The sequence below is a fragment of the Schistocerca nitens genome, chromosome 4 (genome assembly GCF_023898315.1).
Source record: "Schistocerca nitens isolate TAMUIC-IGC-003100 chromosome 4, iqSchNite1.1, whole genome shotgun sequence".
In the NCBI taxonomy this organism is placed as follows: domain Eukaryota; kingdom Metazoa; phylum Arthropoda; class Insecta; order Orthoptera; family Acrididae; genus Schistocerca; species Schistocerca nitens.
In genome coordinates, this window is record NC_064617.1 from 414,723,055 (window position 1) to 414,742,414 (window position 19,360).

Sequence of the window (19,360 nt, forward strand, 5' to 3'; positions counted from 1 at the left end):
AAAGCTGACACCATTCGATTTATCATCTTTCACGGAAATTTGCGTGAAATATGATAGGTGAAACAAACATATAGTGATCAACATTACAGTATCACCGAAATATATAGGTTACTGATTATAGAGTATAAAATTAAACATACTTTTGAATCAGATTAAGTACAAAAAGAAATTATAATATACTGAAGCTCAGAAGGCCAACTCATGTACCCTTGATGACTGCACAACACAAAGCTTTACCCCCATTCTGACCCCATTAACCCTGACATTGGGCTGTTGATGACTAGAAACATGTTGACTGGTCGGACGAGTTTCGTTTCCTATTGTATCGTGTGGATGGATGCGTATGGGTATGGAGACCACTTCATGAATCCACGTCGACAAATGATACGTAGTACTGACTTCATCAATCTTGCTTCTACTGAATTTTAAAACGCAACGTCAGAACTGCCTCTCTGGCGCCGTTACTGTTCCTAAGGCCAAAGTGATCGTCATCCACCTGATGTTCAGTTTTCGTTTCCATTTTTCTGTATGGTATTTTTTCAGCCCTTTGAATGCATGATCTGTTAAGCTGACTCTACCATAACTCTCGCCCTTGTCAGCTCCTGCTCTGTACAGAATTGATTATGTTTTTCCGCAAGTGTGATAGTATGTCGCCAGTCTGTCACATTCTACACACCAACGTGAATACTTGTTTTGTTGCTATAATCAGCAACGATTTTCGAAATTCCGATTGAATGGTCTTTATTCCTCCTGCCTTATTCGAACTTGAATCGCGGAAAGCTCTTTTAAATTCTGATTCTACTGCCGGATCCCCTATTCTTCCATGGTGACTAGTGTTTCGTCTATCAGGTGAACACCCTCATAGAGGCCCCCAATGTACTCTTCCCACGTATCCGCACTGTCCTCTGCATTTAATAGTAGAATTGCCATTGCACTCTCCATGTTACCGTCCTTGTCCTTAATTTCGCAGAAAGCTGTATCACATTTTCTATATTCCGAATCTGTCCACCGGACGATCATTTCTTTCTAGAGTTCCCCATATCTTTCCCACAGTTATTTCGTCTTACCTTCCCTGTACTTCCTGTTTATTTCTTTTCTAAGTGAGTTACACTTCTGTATTCTGAACATTTATATATTTCACTTTTTCATCGGACACTTTAAGTATTTCTCGGTTACCTCTTTTATACCTATGTTTCACTTTCCAACGTCTGTGGCTGGCCTTTCCAGAGTTACTCACTTCTCTTCACCCGAACGGCTTACTGAACTACTCATTATCGTAGTACCTACAGCCTCAGAGAACTAGAGTATCCTATTTTTTGGCACATTGTTCCTTCCTGACTAGTCTCTTAAACTTCAACCTACTCTTCGTTATTACTCGATAGTGGGTTAACGTTTTGCAATCCTATGTGTAATTTCGGAATATCTACTTGACGTTGATGTAATCTAACTGGAATCTTTCAGTATCTCCCTGCGTTTTCCAAGGATGCCTCTCCTCTTGTGATTCACTTTTACTAGGTAAATTTTATTGCAGAACTCAATTATTCTTTCTCCTTTTTCATTCCTATAATCAAGCCCTTATACTCCCGTAACCGTGATAGTGTGCAGCGGGTAAAACATCTACATATAGAAAAATTAATAGCAGTTAGTACACAATAAAATGTAGTACTGTCTTCGACATACAAGAGTGCTTTTAATGGTGCACAGGTCCCGGCTAGGAGCCCATGAGAGTTTCCTCGCTAGTTACGTTCAGAGATGCTGTTAAAACTTCCGTGTGGTTAATAGTGTTTTACATATGTTTCTGAAAATGCAGCAATAAAAATTTTTGATTGTTTGCAAGTAAAATACAATATGCGACAGGTAGCAAAGCAGGTTTTAATCCAATTTAAAATCATTTCTCCTGGGGAACTCATTAATACCACTGATTACTTTCTACTTAATAAGTGGTTACCAGCAGGGAAAAGAATCTTGCTTTCACATATAGATGCATGAATAGCAATAAAAAGATAAGTCTTCATAAATGTTAATACCGATGACTCGTACTGATCACTCGTTCGACATCATTTCAGAAAAAGAATTGTTCAAATGATCTATGGAAAGTATAACTTATTAACTAAATAACCATTTAACTCTCTAGACCCTCCAGAGCCACCGAATGCGCTTTGGTTAAAGTTGCAGCCACTATTCGTTAGTGTATTAGACTATCATTAGAACGCAGAACCGTGATGTGCATTCAAGTAATCGGACGACATTTTCGGCAACATCTCTAATACATAACTCATCACATGGTTGTTTGAACACATCTCTGAACACTAGTAAAACTGTGCTGGAATAATCGCCTCTTAGAAATAGCACTGTTTTGCAGCTTATCTTTCTAAGCTGTTCTTTTTTTACGATTTATTGGCTATTGGGTCGTGCCCACGCAGCCATCTAAAAAGTCGTGGTAAGTCGACGATGACGAGACGAATATAAGGACATTACGACAACCAGTCATTGAGTTGAGAAAATCTTCCTCATGACTGGGAATCAAAACCGGGCACTGTCCTTAGAAATCTGCCGAGCTGGCCGAGCAGCTGCCGAGTCGGACGTCTTTCAAAAGTATCCCGTGCTCGAAACAGGACAGTGGCTGAAGAAGCTGGAGCTAAGAGCAGATCCGTCTGCGCTCGCGTTCGCTGAGAGCGCGCCGGGAGTGAAAATCTTCGCCAAGCCTGGTTGTAGATCAACGCGCAACGGGATCCCTTTTAAGACAGGGACATGAGCCAGACAGTGATCGAATCTACCTGACGAATTAGCAACCCTTGCTCTGGCGTACCGACCGGTCTGTATTTTCTTGGTGGTTTCCCACGCTTGTTCAGGCGCAATTGTAAGGCGGAATGAAGTGAATCTGACACGTGAAGACGGTAACAGAGAAGGCGAATGATCGAGTGCGGTTTATTAGGAGTATTTTAGGAAAGTGCCACTGATCCATAAAAGAGCATAGCACACTAGGGCAGCCTATTCTTGGGTACTGTCAGAGCGTTCTGGATTTCTAGGAGGTCGGATTAAAGGAAGATAAGAGGGCAATTGAGAAGCATGGTCGTAGATGTGTTACCGGCAAGTTCGATTGATGTGCAAGTATTACTATGATTTTTCATGAGCTCGATTGGGAATACCTGAACGGAAGACGACGCTCTTTTCGTGAAACTGATTGCAGAACGACTCAGATGCAGCCAACGTAAATTTCGCTTAAGAACCAAGAGAAAAAAAGAGATGGGATAAGCGTTTCTCCCTCCCTCTATTTGCAAGTGGAACAGGAAAGAGAAAGACAAGAAATCAACAAGGTACCCTCCGCCATACACCATACACGGCCTTGCGTCGTATGTACCATCCCCAAATGATGCATACAAAGCTGTTTTCAAATCCCCCCTGTAGTGAAAGCTTCGCAGACATGACGGCGGGAAGAAAATTAAGAAATAGCGGTTGCTTCAGTGGTGCACTCATTCTACAATTACACTTTTGGAAAAATTTCTTATAATTGAATACTAGACCATAGTTAGCAGATCAGTAGGATACACTGAATACTGCATTGAGGAGATTGTATAAGACTGGCAGTCTCAGAACCTTCCGTTTATCAGCCACCTTTCTGTTACCGTTCCACAAGAAAGTAATGAATCTTTTATCTATAAAACCGCATAAGCAGTCTCCAAAAGAAGCGAACACGACATTTATGGAGCCATGGCGGCAGTATCTCCTAACACCTACAGCGAGGACGGCTTATTGGTGACCAACAACCTGTCTGGCTCCAGTGCAACGGCTTCCTTCGATGGCGGTATTATGGAGACAGTGGCCTAGCAATCCGCTTGAGCGTGACGGACTTCCGGTAGGTCCGTCTATTGTGGCTTCCATAATCCTCTGTAAACTCAGGGGAGCAGCCGTCACCACTAACAATGGGCTGCAGTCAGAGTTCCGTGGCTGTTTCTTGACCTTCACCCTATAGAGATAATCCCATTGTCAAATGGTCCACGATCGTTCGCTCCTCCAAGGCTTTGCTGGTGAACAGCACATTCAGTAGGAGCTCCCTTTAGCGGTCAGTTACTGAGAAAGAAGTCGTTATGGTAGTAGCTGGTAATGAAATGAAAGCTTTTGCATGTGGAACGATATTTCAACAGTATCCCAGAATAAAGAACCAAGTACTGCCTACCTTTGAAAACCAGTTTATCTGCTAATCAGTACTGTATATGAAAAACTGTCTGTAGATTTATTTACTCCTTCAGAAACTTAGAATTTGTCAGTTTGGGATGTTTTTCATTGAATTTTCTCATTTTGAGAGTGTTGTAAGTACGATCTGTTTTACTTGCTAAAAGAGGAATTCAGCAGCATACATCGCATTAAATACTTCTTTATTGAAGACAGCTAGTTTCGACAAACTTTGCTGTCATCTTCATATCATAAACCATCTTTTGTGGTGAAAACACTTTCCTTTTACGTTGAATCTCACTGCAAGTTGTCATGTTGTCACGCTATAAAAGGTTTGTCAAAAATGGTTCAAATGGTTCTGAGCACTATGGGACTTAACATCTGTGGTCATCAGTCCCCTAGAACTTAGAACTACTTAAACGTAACTAACCTAAGCACATCACACACATCCATGCCCGAGGCAGGATTCGAACCTGCGACCGTAGCAGTCGCGCGGTTCCGGACTGAGCACCTAGAACCGCTAGACCACCGCGGCCGACAAAGGTTTGTCATAATTCAAATATTTAAAGACATATAACACCCTTGAACCATGAATTTACTTTCAAAACCTTTTCTTAAAGAATTTACTTTATTTACTAGCGATTCATCAAGAACATTAACACATTTAATCACACTATGTGAGCGTGGAAGTAGTTGCCAATGGGTAACTGATGAAAACAAATTTCTTTCAACAAATGGAAATTTTATTCCTAAAACCCTTTCATTTTTCAAAAAAAACTGATATAAAAATTATATTAACTAAATATCAAGTTACAAATTATTCAGATGCAGAAATAACATTTTTTTTTTGACAGTATGAGCTTTCGGGCTAAGAACCTTGCCACTCCCTCTTAACATGGCCATAGTCACGACCGCTCACAACCACCTCTGAAAGACTACACTGGTGCAAATCTGCAACGCACTAGATTACTTTAAACTAAAAATTTTAACAACTCACATAAACACACAAACTATGCGCCCCATAGGAGGGATGGAAATGGTACAAAACACTCACATTAAAAAAATTACTTGCCACCGTAAGTGCAACTTGTTTTGAAAAGAAAACTCTTACGATGGAAGGGTGGCAACTTTATATACTAAAATGACCATTTAAATAAAAACCCATGAATTGCAGTCTTATATAAAATGTACAAACATACTCTACATTACACATATACCGCCTCTCAAGAAGATAGGCAAGATAAAAACATATTTCAGGAATTCGGCCTTTACACCTTAAGCAATAAATTCGTTAACACCGAATCCGACAAACATGACAGAGGCAGCTATTAACGTACGGCAGACCGACAGACGGACAGACAGGCAGACACTAACTGCCCAACAAACGCGGACGAGAGACAGACAAGCAACCTGGGGACAGGAGACTGACCAAGATAACAAGTCGAATTTAACAAGTAAATGAAACAACATATCACGAATCGCTTAACTTCTAATAAACAGCGACGTCTGGCGATGACCTGGCGCAGCAACCCCAAAACGCTCTCCCGAACAGTCCGTTGCCAGCCGCTTCAACGGACGTAGGAAGGCGCGCCGATCTACCGTCTCACGGCGTCCTAGCTCGCACTGGGCAGACCGGTGTCGTGGGTTGGCTCCTGTTGCTCTCATGTCGGCCGCGAAGCCACTACCCCTCGCTATATAGCGCAGCCCACTGGACTGACGTGGCGACCTCACATGCGCCGACCATCAAGACGGACAAGTCATCTTGTGTCCCGGTGCGCGACCGACCAACCGATCGATCCAACCGCCAGTGACCATTGCCTGAACAACTCGAGCAGACAGGCGGCCTAACACATACTAGCACTCCGGACGACAGACAGACACTGACTGCCCCACACCGACCCGGCTGACCAACTGTCCAGGTTCGCCGACAAGCGAGCTCATCGCGCCCCAGAAATGCACGTGAACCGGCTACCTTTCTTCTTTCCTACCAGAGAGAGAGAGAGAGAGAGAGAGAGAGAGAGAGAGAGAGAGAGACCAAAACCAAAGCTGCGATTGCCACACCGGCGCCACCGCCAGAAACGGAGTGCGACTGCTTCACATTAAGCGCTGAGGCGCGCTCTTCGAAACAGTAAATTGACCACGGCTCAACCCTGAGGACCTCTTGCACAAGGTGTTTTATGTTTTTAAATATTTTAATTATTACAAAGCTTTTACAGTGTGCCGATTTTTATCGACGTGACAACTTGGCGTGAGGTTCAACGTAAAAGAAACACGTTTTCACTACAAATGGTTTTTAAGACCTGAAGATGACATCAAAATCTGTCGAAAATGGTAGTCTTTTATCTTAAATAAAAAAATATTTCGTGCGATGTAGGCTGTTTGTTTTTCTGTTTGAAACTTTTTGTAGGCTAGTCGTATGTGAAGCGAGCGATACGTTCTAGACGTTATTTTACTTCGAGGTATAGCGCTAGAAAAACATTATTTACGTACACTGCTGGTCCTTAAAGTATAAGACGGCACACAATAATTGTCAAATAAGCGCGATTTGTAGTATGCGTTTGGAGACGCACATTCATTTATTTTATTTTTATTTATGTAGTTAACCAATCTAATTAGGATGATCAGGACCTCTCTTACTTTAGACCGGGTTCAACATTAACGGTAAGTATTACATAGTAGTTATCTAAGAAGCAATTTTTATGTGAAAACAAGTATTAAAATGTTTTGAGCGTCCAAAATGACGGACTGAGGAAATTATACTGACGTGAACTAAAAAATTTAATACTGGCATTAGGGCCTACTTGTGCTACTGAAGCTACAACCTTTAATAGTGATAGTAATAATAATAATAATAATAGTGATAGCAATAATAGTAATAATAATGTTCTGCCAGTCGTAAAAGGCGACGAAAAGAACAAACCACTAATAGGGCTAACCCCCCTTTTAGTGTGATGAGTTGGTTCCAGACAGAACTAAAGAAGCCTAGGACAAGCACCGTCATGGTCGGGGACGACGCTTGAACCCTATGCCCGCCCACAATGGTAACGACACTGCTAGCCAACTGGAAAATGATTTAAATCCAAATAGAGGTGTTTTGCAGGATATGCTTCCTAGAACCACCCTAGATGGAAAACAAAGGCAGAGGATGAGATGGTCAGATGAAGCTAATCGACACCTCATGTTCTGCTATTACCAAGCAACCAACCTAGGAACCAACACAACTGGATACAGATCACAAGTATACACAACATTTATTACCAGATACCCAGAATTAAAATTTTTAACAGAACAACGACTAGCTGATCAGATCCGTGTAATAATCAAAAATAACAGGATACCCCAGTCAGAATTAGAAAACATCAAACAACAAGTACAACAAATACTGGAACAAAATAATGTGCAAACAGAAGAAGAAGAAAATAGAGTAATGGACTCAAACATCCCAGAGCAAACAAACAAAGAACAACACGCATCAATTAAACAATCTGAGGAAAACGAAATCTTGCGACAGCCACCAGAACAAGGAAAAATAGAACACGAAGTGACACACATGTTAGATATAGAAGAAAAATTTCAGCTGACACATATAGAATACAAAGACACAAATACAGACATTAGACCATTCTTGCATAGACTGCCAAGTAACCCACAAGTCGAAACTACAATAAAAACTATCAACACAATCATACACAACAAAATAAATGAATATACAACTATGGAAGAGTTACAACTACTGGTTTATATAGGAGCACTCACTACACTAAATATACACACAAGGCAGAGATCAGAACCAACCAACACACAGAAGATACCCACAAAACCAGCATGGCAACACAGGCTACAGATCAGAATAGAAAAACTGAGAAAGGACATCGGACAGCTAATACAATTTATAAGAAAAAAAACGAAAAACGTTAGGTAAAATCTCACAACAAGAAGCGATAGAGCAATTAGATGAGAAGAAGCAGAAATTACAAGCATTGGCCAAACGACTTAGGAGATACAAAAAAAGTGAAAATAGAAGGAAACAAAACCAAATATTCAACGCAAACCAAAAGAAATTTTACCAGACAATAGATAAAACACACATTAAAATAGACAATCCACCAAACATAACAGACATGGAACACTTCTGGAGCAACATATGGTCAAACCCGATACAACATAACAGGCATGCACGGTGGATACAAGCAGAAACTGACACATACAAGATGATACCAAAAATGCCTGAAGTGATAATTTTGCAACATGAAGTCACCCAAGCTATTAATGCTACTCACAATTGGAAAGCCCCTGGAAAAGATAAAATAGCAAATTTCTGGCTAAAGTAGTTCACCTCAACACATTCACATCTAACTAAATTATTTAACAGTTACATTGCAGACCCATACACATTCCCTGATACACTTACACATGGAATAACTTATCTGAAACCTAAAGATCAAGCAGACACACCAAACCCAGCTAAATATCGCCCCATAACATGCCTACCAACAATATACAAAATATTAACTTCAGTCATTACACAGAAATTAATGACACATACAACACAGAACAAAATTATAAATGAAGAACAAAAAAGCTGTTGCAAAGGAGCACGAGGATGTAAAGAGCAACTGATAATAGATGCAGAGGCGACATGTCAATCTAAAACCAAACAAAGGTCGCTACACTATGCATACATTGATTACCAAAAAGCTTTTGATAGTGTACCCCACTCATGGTTACTACAAATATTGGAAATATACAAAGTAGATCCTAAATTGATACAGTTCCTAAACGTAGTAATGAAAAATTGGAAAACCACACTTAATATCCAAACAAATTCAAATAATATCACATCACAGCCAATACAGATTAAGCGTGGAATATCACAAATTTGCTATACATGGATGATCTAAAACTACTCGCAGCAACAAATCAACAACTCAACCAATTACTAAAGATAACAGAAGTATTCAGCAATGATATAAATATGGCTTTGGGAACAGACAAATGTAAGAAAAATAGCATAGTCAAGGGAAAACACACTATACAAGAAGATTACATATTGGATAACCACAGTGACTGCATAGAAGCGATGGAAAAAGCAGATGCCTATAAGTATCTAGGATACAGACAAAAAATAGGAATAGATAATACAAATATTAAAGAAGAACTAAAAGAAAAATATAGACAAAGACTAACAAAAATACTGAAAACAGAATTGGCAGCAAGAAACAAGACAAAAGCTATAAATACCTATGCTATACCAATATTGACATACTCATTTGGAGTAAAATGGAGTAACACAGACCTAGAAGCACTCAATACACTTACACGATCACAATGCCACAAATATAGAATACATCACATACATTCAGCAACAGAAAGATTCACATTAAGCAGAAAGGAGGGAGTAAGGGGATTTATCGACATAAAAAACCTACATTATGGACAGGTAGACAATTTAAGAAAATTCATTATTGAACGAGCAGAAATCAGCAAAATACACAAAGCAATCACTCATATAAATACATCTGCTACACCACTGCAATTTCATAACCACTTCTACAACCCTTTATATCACATAACATCAACAGATACGAAGAAAATAAATTGGAAAAAGAAAACACTACATGGCAAGCACCCGTATCATCTAACACAGCCACACATTGAGCAAGACGCATCCAACACATGGCTAAGAAAAGGCAATATATACAGTGAGACGGAAGGATTCATGATTGCAATACAGGATCAAACAATAAACACCAGATATTACAGCAAGCATATTATTAAAGATCCCAATACCACAACAGATAAATGCGGACTTTGCAAACAACAAATAGAAACAGTAGATCACATCACAAGCGGATGTACAATACTAGCAAATACAGAATACTCCAGAAGACATGACAATGTTGCAAAAATAATTCATCAATAGCTTGCCTTACAACATAAACTTATAAAACAACACGTTCCTACATACAAGTATGCACCACAAAATGTACAGGAGAATGATGAATACAAATTATACTGGAACAGAACCATTATAACAGATAAAACAACGCCACATAACAAACCTGACATCATACTCACCAATAAAAAGAAGAAATTAACACAACTAATCGAAATATCCATAACCAATACAACAAATTTACAAAAGAAAACAGGAGAAAAAATTGAAAAATACATCCAACTGGCTGAGGAAGTCAAGGACATGTGGCATCAGGATAAAGTTGACATTATACCAATTATACTATCAACTACAGGAGTCATACCACTCAATATCCACCAGTACATCAACGCAATACAGCTACATCCAAACATGTATATGCAACTACAGAAATCCGTAATTATTGATACATGTTCAATTACTCGAAAGTTCCTAAACGCAATGTAACATATACCGTACAGTTAAAAGGAAGTCACACTTGATCAAGGTCTGCGTCACTTTCATTTCGAACCAGACCTAAGGTCTGAGAAAGAAATAATAATAATAATAATAATAATACTAATAATAGTAATACTTGACAATAATTACGACATGAGTAACAATAATGATGGTAGAAGATATCTGAAGAATTTATAGGTCTACAAACTACATGTTTCCTGTTATAGCGAATTAGGAGAAAAGGAAATTCAGGGCGACTATATCGACTAAGAATACTGCGAAATGAGGCAGATCAGGTTGGAAAGAGGGATATACAAGGGTAACGAGAGTGTACAGCTGGTGTGATAGATATGTCATTACCTGTCTTCTGAAGCTGCAGGTATTATTTAGTTCTCTAATATAATTCGTGAGGTTGTTCAAGAGTAGAGCTGCTATTTCTGGGAAAGTCCTCCAGAAAGTGCCTTAACGATGAAATGGGACAGGAAGGATTTTGCTCTGAGGGGAATGAGTCTTTCTGGCGTGTTGTTCAGACAACAGCGTTCAGATCGAGGAGACAGAAGGAAAAAGTCGCCATCGTCGCGCTGGTGCAACACTGGGGCGATGTTATAAAGTGCCACTGGGTATATGAAACGATCACTTCTAGTTGTCATACCGAGTAACTTGAACAGGAGCTGTTACATTTGTAAGACGGCAAGACCTGTGGACGTACACTGCCTTCAAGATCTCAGTGACCCTAACTTTCAGCATGATAAGAGAAGACTGCATCAGTACAGAGGGCGTTGAAATGTTGCCCCGTGAAGTTCATTCTCCAGGTCTCTTAACCACTATTTACCGTTTTATAACTGATCCGTTTCCTCATATTCTCTTCATATTTTATACTTTGTGCAGCTTGATAGCCTTTAATCCGGCCTTTCGCTATTTCTCTTTTCTTCCAGTAGTTTAATAATATAAAATAAAAACTTTTGTGGTTGCGAACAATTGTAAGATTTCCATACGTTTAAGCAAATAGTTTTGCAGTTGTCAGCATTATTGGCGCCTAGTTCACTACCATCATCATCCATCACCATCAGCTCCATATTGGTCAACTTTATTGTAGTACAGTAGTAGGAGAGCCAAGTACTTTTAAGGACAAATTTGACATTAGACCTTTGGGTTGCCTACATTTACGGGGAAAGGTAAACAAATGACAACCTTCCTCCTCTCAAAACCCCTTCCCCCTCCTCCAATCACAACACAGTATTTTACTCACCATTAAAACTAAACAGCCAATCAGAGCCCAATACTTTATCAGCAGTTAAAAAAAAATACAGCAAATTACTGTGTTGGCTCAGAGCCGTCTCAAGGATCTAATCAGATATCGAAAATATGTGCAGTTTATAGCTTACAGTATTTTCCCAACTGAAATATTTGTATTGTTACTAACAATATGCGAAAAATTGTTTGTTAAATATTGCCTCATCAGCAAATTCCATCTTTCACACACAAATACACACACGAAATATCCTGGCAAATTAAAACTGTGAGACGGACCGAACCTCGAACTCGAGAACTTTGGTTTTCGCACACAATTGCTCTACTGATTAAGCTACCCAAGCACGACTCACGACCACTCCTCACAGCTATACCTCCGTCACTACCTCGTCTTCTACCTTTTTAATTTCACAGAAGTTCTCCTACGAACCTTGCAAGACTAGCACTCCTGGAAGAAAGGATATTGAGAAAACATGCTTAGCCACAGCCTGGGGGATGTTTCCAGAAGAGAAGAGTTAAAATTTCATTGTGGAAACATCCCACAGGCTGTGGCTAAGCTATGTCTCCGCAGTATCCTTGCTTCCAGGAGTGCAAGTCTTTTAAGGTTCGCAGGACAGCATCTGTGAAGTTAGGAAGTTAAGAGACGAGGTACTGGCGGAAGTAAAGCTGTGAGGACGGATAGTGAGTGGTAATTGGATAGCTGTTGATATAACACTTAGATGCGAAAGGCAACATTTCCGAGTTCGAGTCTCCGCCTGGCAGCCAGCATACAGTTTTAATCTGTCAGGAAGTATCACACTTGCGCACACTCCGCTGGTCAAATTTTCATTCTGAAACCACACACACACACACACACACACACACACACACACAACACACACACACACACACACACACACTCACATTTAGGTTTCTTAATCACAGCTCAATATTTCACCCGACATACTCTGTCTCATCAGCAAACTCCATCACACATTCACATACCTGTATTTTTTGCTTACCCAAGCATTTTTCTTCATCTTAAGCCACTCCTCTTTCTTCTCAATGGAAGTTCTAACCGTGAATGATGACAAATATAGATTAAAGAACAACAACAACAACAACAACAACAACAACAACAACAACGACTACAACAACAACATTGAAATGTGCAGTTCAGCATATTGTGCAATATGATCTTGTTATAGTGCATATACAAAATATAGATTACGAATTAGGTTTCATAACACATGTGCAACATTTTTTATTATAATCTTAAATCATCATACATCTGCAAAATATAGTCTGTATTTTCAGTTTACATCTTCTCTATAATCATAACAATTAGCTCACATTCTCAGTTCACATGTTCCGTAGATGTTCAACATATATACTACAATGGAGAAGTCACACTATTCGGTTACGTTCCATATGTTCAAGAATATGCAGAAAATGGTCTTCTGGACACTTTAATTAATTAATTAAAAACCGTACTTGAAACTATTGGTAGTAACGTCCTTAAGGCTACATTTTGAAGCTGCAGCAGGTTATACATGAGTGCACATAAAATCTGTTAATAACTCATGTCATAAGATTTATCATTGCTGCTAGTAGTTCCATTGCTTTTCATGTTTCTTCCTGCTTAATAAGCAAAGTCTGGAGTCCAAGTATGCAACAGTTCGCCAAGTTGACATAACTGCTCATGCGTTTTCTCGGACAAGCCAGGACTTGTGGCATCAACGATTAGCTGATGCAAAGAATGTCATACGTGGCTGAGCCAACTCAAATACACATGCCATGAGCCTTTATCTTGTCACCTGTGGCTGCAAAACAAATACTTCCTAACGAAATTCCGATACTTATACAGATGTTTTGTAAAAATAACAACCAGCTTTGTAACTGCTGGAAGTGTCAATGGGACAAATTACGTTCTGTGTAAGTTGACTGTATCGTAGATTAAGAGCAGTAACAACTGTTAGCAACATTAACGCGCTCGCATACATGATACAGGGTGACACGCGAACCACATGCCCTCTAGTTTTAAACTACGTCACCCGCAACCTGCGAATGGTCGCTGCCATAGACCAGTTACATTATCCCTGCGGTGACAAGGTAGAGGGGACAGAGTAAGCTTTATAGCATGCTTTTAATAACCTCATATTTACACGATAGGTACACTATTAGCAGAGGAAGCAGATTAAAGCGTACTGCTGTGCATATCTTCAAGATACAAGGCAGGCGAGCGTGGAATGGACTGTATGAGCTTACTTATGTGTTCTTAAGCATGATGTACACTGATCAGCCAAAACACCAAAATATTATGGCCACTGCCAGTCGTGACGTTGGATGCCTCCTGGTGGCGTTGCGGGCGCTCGACACGGGAACAAAAGTATGTAAGCGGGGCGTGGGGTTCAAGGTCCGGTCTGCTCTGTAAAGTAGTATAGATGGTGATCTGTGGCATCTCAGGCGAAAGAGCACAATTTTGGTACAAGCACAAGTGTTTCGGAGTACACCGCTCTTCGTACATTGTTGAACATGAAGCTCCACAGCTGACCACGCCTACATGTTCATACGTTGACCCAACTACATCATCACCTACGATTGCAGTTGGCACGGGACCATCGGGATTCGACTGTCTATTAATGTAAAAGTGTCGGTATTTCTGGTGAATAACATTTTTGCTACGCTAGGTCGATGTTAGTCTCCACAAACGCCGTCGTCGATGTGAACGGCGGCTCGAAACGTACAGCGCACCATGAACGCAGGCTGGTGGGAGCAGTATTATGTTATGGGAGGCATTCTCTTGCCCTTGTATGGAACCTGTGGTAGTACTCCAAGACACGGTGGTGGTGGTGGTGTCTCATGTCTGGGTGTCGCAGTATGTTTGCATTCACCAAGGCGTTTTTGATAGCGTCAAATGCGCGTTGACATTCTTCTGTCCACATCCAGTGCGCATTTTTACGCAACAGGCTCAATAACGACTCGTTATTCGTTAATTGGTTTGGAGTGATTGTTGAGCGGCGCTCGGCGCGGCGCGTCGGCTCCGTGTAGGTCACCGCCTCCGGTGTTGACAGCTACGGCGGGGAGAGTCGTGTGGCTGTCTGGTGTGCTACGGGTTGCTGCGGCCGCTGCAAGGCTGAATTAGCCGGATGCGCGTTGTATATCAGCTCGCCCGTGTGACACCTTCTTGCAGTGCTCCAGCAAACATGCAACAAGTTCACAAACAATGTACTATCCTTATGGGCATTTTTCCTGCTGTGGGAAAGAACGCACACAGTTATTGGCAGTAGGCCTTCACTAGTCTGGTTTGCACAATGTTTCGTTGTCACAGTAACGCCTTTTATTGGCACACAATATTTTTTCACCATGTCATGACTTGACATTTGTCACACGCAAGTTTTCACCTTAGAGCAAAATGTATCTCGGTAGTCAATGCGCTTTCCTGGCGTCCCTTGACATACAAAGAATACTTTTTTTGTACACACGCACGCTACAAGTTACAGTTTGACACTAGCTTGGTCCACCGTCTATTATCGGCTCACTGTTCGTGTCGTGTTAGTTCCTTGTCCACTTGCACACACGGCGATGACACAGTTTCTCATTGCTTGTTCAAAACAACCTCGTGACGTATAGCTGCAGTTTTAACAGTCACTGTCTGTCTCTGCCACACAATACTGCACTTTTGTTTAAGTTTTTTCAGTTACAATGTCCGTTGTGCAATTTTTTGTAACAGCACATTCGTAACTTCTTTGTTCGGTCTTTATCAAGGTGTGTGATAATTGCGTACATGGTAACAAATATTAAAATTTCGTATTAGTTTGTCCAAAAATCATCTATATTTATGTTCGAGTAGATTTTATTTGTGCATTCCAGACGGATTCCGGCATATTGTTCAATAACTCCTTTGAAATTATGTCTCACTTTACTTGCAAGGTCCTACGTAACTACAGTGTAGTCTCTGTACGCTAAAATTGACTTGGACTGTATCAGGCTAGCTCTTTTTACTGATTCGATCTGCACATGCTTCAATTGAAGCTTCTTTGTGCGTAACTTTGCGTTACTTAAATTTGCACTAAGTTTGTCTCCCATGGTGCCCACGGGTTACTACTGGGTGCATTACTCTCTTTGATAATACTGGTTTGAAAATAAAGTTCTCAGGGTCTCATATTATTAATATTATTCTGGGTTCGAACCTGTCAATCTGACAGCTACACACACACACACACACACACACACACACACACACACACACACACACACACACATATATATATATATATATATATATATATATATATATATATATATATAGAAAAGACTGTACCAAGAAATATTTCAAGTTTGACACACATATAGAATATCATGCAGTACACAAACTAATCACTACTAAAATGTTCCTCCTGACTGATCTGTCACAATTTAACACTACAAATAATTGCACTAATCAGGTTATCTGTGCAGACATTTAGATCATGTTTAAGCTAACACTAATTAAAAAGAAGACATAACACAAAGTCATAAACAAAAGAGAAAGTCAATCATATTCTTATAACTAAATACTTCTACACTAGTACATTATCTCTACAGATCACACATCATTAATGTTCGTTCATTTCCAAAAGAATGGTGTACCTTTTTACACATAACACACAGGACTATTAGTCATTTACTGTAGGAATATTTTCACATCCTTTCGCGGATACAGTCCCCGTACTCTCCCTGATTGGGGATCTGCAAAGAGAGAGCTACACAAATGTGGCACACTTACTATTCTAAAAGGTCCATTGTACACCAGTTGCCACTTGCTATTCTGTTTCAAGGGTGCCGAGGACTTAGGATGATTGCGTAAGAGCACCAAGTTCAAAAATGGTTCACACGGCTCTGAGCACTATGGGACTTAACATCTATGGTCATCAGTCCCCTAGAACTTAGAACTACTTAAACCTAACTAACTTAAGGACATCACACAACACCCAGTCATCACGAGCCAGAGTAAATCCCTGACCCCGCCGGGAATCGAACCCGGGAACCCGGGCGTGGGAAGCGAGAACGAGCACCAAGTCCCCAACATTAAGTTTTGATTATTCGTCACATGTCAATTATATATTTTTTTCCTTTTCTGAGCACACCTGGTAAGGTTGCACCCTGCTTTCCTTATCCTCTCTTCATTAGGCTTAGGAATGACTGGGACCTTAGGCAAAGATGCCAGCCACTCATTCAGTACTCTATTATTATTCATTATAATCTCGGTTCGTGGATACCCCGTAGAGGCAAGCGGGGTTGCGTTGTGAATTTCCAAAATATTTTGATATCAGATCTGGCCATCTTGTGTGCTTATATGCGATATATAACCTAAAAAATTTATTTAACTATCCAGATGTTCTATCTGCTAAACTTGCCTGTGGATGAAAACTGGATATTAGTATGTGCTTTATGCCTTGTTCATGTAAATAGTTCTTCCAGGTATGACCTGTAAAATAGGAAGCATTATCTGATATTATAGCTTCAGGCTTACCCACCTGTGTAAAATATTCTTTCCCTAACCATTTAACTATTCCATGAGCGGTGGCTGATTTAAGGCAGTATATTTTTAAGTATTTAGAGAAAATATCATATAGCGCTAAAATGTACTTTAATCCACCCCTGGCTCGAGGGTAGGGCCGCTGAGGCACTATAGGGTGCAGTTCAAACCTTGTGGATTTATTTTGAAACTTAGCTTTTTGGCACAGAGGACAAGTCCTGATAATGGTGCGAGTCTGCTGGCTTATTCCCTTAAAGTAACAGTATCTGGATAAAATCCTTATTGTTTTGCCTATCCCAACGTGACCCCATGCTAAGTGCGTGTGCCACACTACAGTTGGTATAGCCTGTTGCGGTATACACATGACTCCATGGTCATTTGACACACCTGTTTTATAACAAAGATTATTATCTACTATTTTCAAGTTCTGCACACTTTTAAGATTGGTACCTTCTTTCATTTTGCTAATGACATCTCGCCAAATCGGATCAGTTTCCTGCAATGTAGACATATTCTTACACATATGTAAAAAGTCCCTCCTATGAACCTTATCTTTCACTAAGAGTATTCGATATTCCTCCGATTGTTCCCAAATCTTTGACACAGAGGATAGCCCTAGTGGGAGCCTCGACAAGGCGTCAGCTACCACATTATCTTGTCCTTATATGTACATAATCTTAATTTTATATTCCTGCAATTCTAACCTCCATCTTAGCAAGCGGGTAGGGTATAATTTGCAAGACATTAAATAGCTCAGAGCCTCGTGGTCACTGAATACATTGATTTCTTTGCCATGGATGTAGTAGTTGAAATTCTTTACCGCCCAAACCACTGCAAGAGCCTCTAACTCGGTAGCGGAATATGCTCTCTCACAGCTATTTAGTGTGCGGTTGGCAAAACCGATTACATTGATTGTTGTGTGGTCGTTGCTCCTGTCCCACTGAAACAAACCAGCGCCCAGACCGTATGAACACGAATCTGTCGCTATGCAAAAATCTTTTCTCATGTCTGGGTCTCGCAGTATGTTTGCATTCACCAAAGCGTTTTTGATAGCGTCAAATGCGCGTTGACATTCTTCTGTCCACACCCAGTGCGCATTTTTACGCAACAGGCTCAATAACGACTCGTTATTCATTAATTGGTTTGGAACAAACCGTCCAAAAAAGGATGCAAGACCTATAAACGCTTTGAGTTGTCTCTTAGTTCTCGGGTTCGGAAACCCACGAATTGCGTCAAGTTTTTTGCTGTCAGGTTTGATGCCTTGTGGTGCTATTATGTGACCAAGAAATTTAATCTGATTACGTCCAGATTTGGATTTCTCATGATTCGCTGTTACTCCTGCTTGCTTAAATCTAAGATTCTACCCAGTAGTTCTACGTGCCCCTCCCAGGTGGCAGTAGCAATCACCAGATCGTTTATATACACTGTTACCCTTAGCAGCAAATCCGGACCCAAAACCGCGTCGAGGGCTGTTATGAAAACTCCTGCACGTACGTTTAGGCCAAAATGTAGTACCCTAAATTGGTAGCTCCTTCCCCCAAATATAAATGCAATATATTTCCTCGATTCGGGTGTGAGCAGGATTTGCCAGAATGATCTTTTCATATCAACAGATGTCAAATATTGCACTCCATGGAATTTTTGGATTTTCTCATCTAAGTTTTGCGGATGAGTCCTGACACGTACAATAATTTCGTTTATGTCTCTTGCACCTAATACTAACCGTACCTGTTCGTCTCCTTTTGCCACCGCCGCATAAGGACTACTATAAGGGGACAAAGATGGTTTTATTATTCCCCACTCAATCAGCTTTCTAATTTCTTTAGCTACTATTTCCTTGTAGGACCAAGGAATGGATTATGAGACTCGACAGTAGGTTTTGTGAGGCTTCACCTCGATGTTGGATTGATATCCCTGAACAATTCCTGGTCGTTCTGAAGATATATCTGCATAGTCAGATAATAACTGTACCAAATCCTGCTGTTGCATTGAGTTCAAATTTTCGGACTGTGATACTTTGTTCACAAGTGCGTCCACATTTGCTTTTAATTGATCACCTTGTA